Genomic DNA, 5,638 nt, shown 5'->3' on the forward strand with positions numbered 1-5,638 from the left:
AAGACTAAAATAATTGAAATGAAGAACACATTAGATAATCAACAGCAGATTAGATGAAGTAGAGGATCAAATTGGCGATTTGAAAGACAAGGTAGGAGAAAATACCCAATCGGAACAGCAAAAAAAGAATTTTAATGGGCCAGCCGAGTGGCGCGTTGGTTAAGAACTGGCTTGGGATGCCAGAGGACCCCGGTTCGGATCCCACATATGAGGGCTAGTGACACTGCCCTCTACAGCTAAGATGCTGAAAAACAGCTCGACCTGGAGCTGGGATGCACTGGGTCGCCAGCGACGGTGTGGGCTGCAGTCCCCTGCTGCAGTGGGCTACCATAAGCTACCGTGTGTAGCCAGCAGCCAGTGTGAACGGCCAGCAGCCGCCGTGAGCGGCTGTCCAGAAGCCGGAGACTTATCTGCCTCTCCCGGGAAGAGCACAATGATGGTGCCAGCCTGGGCCAGTGAAGCAACATCCTCCACAACTAGACTGAAGAACAAAAGGACAGCAACTTGTCTGTTCCCCTTCCCCTGGTTCCCCAATAAAACAATAATAATAATAAAATTTAAAAAAAAAGGAATTTTAAAAATGAGGATAGTTTAAGGGACCTCTGGGACAACATCAAGCGTAACAACATCACATCATAGGGGTACCAGAAGAAGAGAGCAAGGAATTGAAAACCTACTTGAAGAAATAATGACTGAAAACTTCCCTAACCTGGTGAAGAAAATAGACACACAAGCCCAGGAGGCACAGAGAGTCCCAAGCAAGAAGAACCCAAAGAGGCCCACATCAAGACACATCATAATTAAAAAGCCAAAGTTTAAGGACAAAGAGAAAATCTTAAAAGCAGCAGGAAAAAAGCAGTTAGTTACTTATTAGGGAGCTTCCACAAGACTGTCAGCTGATTTCTCAACAGAAATTTTGCAGGCAAGATGGGATTGGCACAAAATATTCAAAGTAATGAAAAGAACGTGGAACATTTTCCAGGATAGACCACAAATTAGGCCATAAAGCAAGTCTCGATAAATTTAAGATTGAAATCCTAACAAGTATCTTCTCCATTACAATGATATGAAACTAGAAACTAGTAACAAGAAGATCGCTGAAAACACACACACACATAGAGGCTAACTAACCTGCTACCAAACAACAAAAAAGGCTTAACAATGAGAATAGGAAGAAATCAAAAGATACCTCGAGACAAAAGAAAATGAAAACACAACCACCCAAAAAAATCTATGGAACACAGCCAAAGAAGTTCTAAGAGGGAAATTCATAGCAGTACAGGCCTACCTGAAGAAATAAGCCAAATCTAAAATAAACAATCTAAACTTACACCTAAAGAAACTAGAAAAAGAAGAACAAACAAAGCCCAAAGTGAATAGAAAGAAGGAGATAATACAGATCAGAGTGGAAAGAAACGAAAATAGAGTCTAAGAAAACAATTCAAAAGATCAATGAAACCATAAGCTGGTTCTTCAAAAAGATAAACAAAATTCATGAACCTTTAACTAGATTCATCAAGAAAGAGAGGGCCCAAATAAATAAAATCAAAATTAAAGAGAAGTGACAGCTGACACTACAGAAATACAAAGGGTTATACGAAAATACTAGAAACAATTATATGCCAACAAATTGAAAAATCTATAAGAAATAGATAATTTCCTAGAAACACACACTATTCCAAGACTGAATAAAAAAGAAACGGAAAATCTGAACAGGCTGATGATTACTAACGAAACTGAATCAGTAATCAAAAAACTCCCAACAAACAAAAGTCCTGGCCTGGATGCTTCACAGGTGAATTTTATCAAACATTTAAAGAAGAATTAATACCTATTCTTCTCAAACTTCAAAAAAACTGAAGAAAAAGGAAGGCCCCAAGCTCGTTTTACAAGGCCAGCATTAGTACCCTGATTCCCAAACCAGACAAAGATATTACAACAACAACAAAAAAAGATAAGGTCAGTATCCCTGATGAATACAGATGCAAAAATCTTCCACAAAAAAAATATTAGCAACCTGAATTGAGCAATACATTAAAAAGATAATACACCATGATCAAGTGGGATTTATTTCTGGGATGAAAGGTTGGTTCAATATCTACTAATCAATTAACATGATATACCACATAAATAAAATGAGGTATAAAACTCATACGATCCTATCAATAGATGCAGAAAAAGCATTTGACAAAATCCAGGATCCATTTATGAAAAAAACTCTCAGCAAAGTGAGAATAGAGGGAACATACCTCAACATAATAATGGCCGCATGTGAGAAACCCACAGCTAACATACTTAATGGTAGAAAGCTAAAAATGTTTTTCTTGAGATCAGGAACAAGATGAGCATGTCCACATTCACCACTTTTATTCAACATAGCTATTAGAAGTTCTACCTACAGCAAATAGACAAGAAAAAGAAACAAAAGGCATCCAAATTGGAAAGGAAAAAGTAAAACTGTCATTATTTGCAGATGACATGATACTATATAGAGCCCTAAAGAGTCCACCAAAAAAACTATTACAGCTGATAAATGAATGCAGTAAAGTAGCAAGATAGAAAATTAACTCAGAAATCAATTGTATTTTTATACTCGTATGCCAATAACAAACTATCAGAAGAGAAATTAGGAAAAAAATCCTATTTTCAATTGCATCAGAAAACAACAACAAAAAAACATAACAACCTAGGAATAATTCAACCAAGGAGGTAAAAGACCTGTAACTCAAAAAATTGTTAAGACATTGAAGAAAGAAATTGATGATACAAATAAGAGGAAAGATATACCATGCTTGAAGATAGGAAGAATTAACATTGTTAAAATGTCCATGCTACTCAAAGCAATCTACAGATTCAATGCAATCCCTATCAAAATACCAATGGCATTTTTCACAGAACTAGAACAAATAATCTTATAATTTATACAGAACCACAAAAGATCTCGAGTAGCCAACACAATTTTGAAAAACAACAAAGTTGGAGGTATGATGCCACCTGATAGCAAACTATACTACAAGGCCACAATAATCAAAACAGCATGGTATTGGCATAAAAGCAGACACATAGATCAGTGGAACAGAATAGAAAGCCCAGGAATAAACCCATGTCTATGTGGTAAATTAACCTATGACAAAGGAGGCAAGAATATAATGGTGTAAAGACAGTCTCTTCAATAAATGGTGTTGGGAGAACTGGATAGATGCATGCAAAAAATATGAAACCAGACCACTTTCTTACACCATATACAAGAATAAACTCAAAATGGATTAAAGACTTGAATGTAAGACTAAAACTCCTAGAAGAAAACATAAGCAGTAAACTCTATGATGTTGCTTAGTAACTTATTTTTTTTTTTATTTGTCTTCTCGGGCAAGGCAAACAAAATAAAAAACAAACAAATGAACTGCATCAAACTAAAAAGTTTTTGCACAGCAAAGGAAACCATTAACAAAACAAAAAGACAGCTTGCTCCCAGCGGAGACCCTGACAGGAGGAGGAGGGTCAGAGCTCAGTGCAGCCAATCGCAAACAACGCTGCTAGTTATCAGAGCAGAATGGGCTGTAGTTTAGTGAAATAGGAAAGCTGCAAAACACTGTGGAGTGTTCCCGTGTAAATAAAAAGAGGAAAAAAAAGTTGCTCAAGTCGCCGCTGCACTACGTCAGGCCAGCACCGGGGTAGGGTCTGAACTGTCCTGATGGGCCACACGCTGGACTTTATTGTGCCACAACAAGTCCCAGTTCCCATTGCTTGTGGTTTTTTTTCAAAATATGGAAAAGGTTCAGGTGAACAATGTAGTGGTACTGGATAACCCTTCTCCTTTGTACAACCCATTCCAGTTCGCGATCACCTTCAAGTGCATTGAGAACCTGTCTGAAGACTTGAAATGGAAAATTATCTATGTGGGCTCTGCAGAAAGTGAAGAATATGATCAAGTTTTAGACTCTGTTTTAGTGGGCCCTGTTCCTGCAGGAAGGCATATGTTTGTATTTCAGGCTGACGCCCCTAGCCCAGGACTCATTCCAGATGCAGATGCAGTAGGTGTCACAGTTGTGCTAATTACGTGCACCTATCGAGGTCAAGAATTTATTAGAGTTGGCTATTATGTAAATAATGAATACACCGACGCAGAATTAAGGGAAAATCCGCCAGTAAAACCAGACTTTTCTAAGCTTCAAAGGAACATTCTGGCATCTAATCCCAGAGTCACAATATTTCACATTAACTGGGAAGATAACAGAAAAACTGGAAGATGCAGACAGCAGTAATCCAAATCTACAATCACTTCTTTCAACAGATGCATTACCTTCAGCATCAAAGGGATGGTCTACGTCAGAAAACTCACTAAATGTCATGTTAGAATCCCACATGGACATCATGTGACCACCTGCCATCCCTCTAGTACAAATTAAGCTATAAAAACACACAAAACTATTTCCCTGAAATTCCATTAAATCATAGTCAAAACACAATGTGAAGAATTTGTTTTCAAAACATCCTGTAGAAAGTTTATAAGAAAACCAGTATTTGAGCAAATTGTAGAATATAAATACAATTGCTTTTAAGTAAAAAAAAAAAAAAAAGAAAAGACAACCTACTGAATGGGAGAAGATATCCACCAATGAATGATATATCTGATAAGGAGTTAATATCCAAAAGGTATGAGGAACTCATACGACTTAACACCAAAAAAAAAAAAAAATCCGATTAAAAAAATGGGCAAAGGAACCTGAATAGATATTTCTCCAGAGAGAACATACAGATGGCCAACAGACATATGAGAAGATGCTTAACATCACTAATCATCAGGAAAATGCAAATAAAACCACAACGGGATATCACCTCACTCCTGTCAGAAGGGCTATCATCAATAGATCAACAAACAACAGTGTCAGTGAGGATGTGCAGAAAAGGGAACCCTTGTGCACTGTTGGTGGGGTTGTAAATTGGTACAGCTACTATGGAAAACAGTATGGAGGTTCCTCAAAAAATTAAAAATAGCACCACCATATGACCCAGCAATTCCACTTCTGGGTATTTATCTGAAGAAATCCACTAATTTGAAAAGATATATGCATTCCTATATTCATTGCAGGATTATTTACAATAGCCAAAATATGGAAGCAACCTAAGTGTCCATTGATAAGACAACTGGATAAGAAAAGGTAGTACATATATAGCAATGAAATATTACTAGGCCATAAAAAAGAATGAAATGTTGTCATTTGCAACAACATGGATGGACCTAGAGGGTATTATGCTAAGTGAAATAAGTCAGATAAAGAGAAACACCATACGATTTCATTTATATGTGCAATCTTAAAAACAAAATAAATGAACAAACACAACAGAAACAAAATCATAGATACACAGAACAAACTGATGGTTGCCAGATGAGGGGATTTGTGGGGCTGGGTGAAAAAAGTGAAGGGATCAAGAAGTACAAATTGGCAGTTACAAAATAGTCACAGGGATGTAAATTGCAGCATAGGGAATATAGTCAATATTATAATAACTATGTATGGTGTCAGATGGGTACTAGACTTATTGGGGGATCACTTCGTAAGTTATGTAAATGTCCCACCACTATGCTGTACAACTGAAACTAACATTATATTGAATGTCAACTGTAATTTAAAAA

The 5,638-nt window shown here is 36.9% G+C and overlaps 1 protein-coding gene and 1 pseudogene across 1 annotated transcript in view; one reads left to right on the plus strand and one right to left on the minus strand.

Moving 5' to 3' along the window:
• IFT140 (intraflagellar transport 140) overlaps nt 1-5,638 on the minus strand; it is a 109,123-nt gene that overhangs the window by 96,934 nt on the left and 6,551 nt on the right. The window lies entirely within an intron of this gene.
• On the plus strand, nt 3,768-4,365 carry LOC109385905 (histone chaperone ASF1A pseudogene; annotated as a pseudogene).

Source organism: Hipposideros armiger, unplaced genomic scaffold (assembly GCF_001890085.2).
Source record: "Hipposideros armiger isolate ML-2016 unplaced genomic scaffold, ASM189008v1 scaffold_126, whole genome shotgun sequence".
NCBI lineage: Eukaryota > Metazoa > Chordata > Mammalia > Chiroptera > Hipposideridae > Hipposideros > Hipposideros armiger.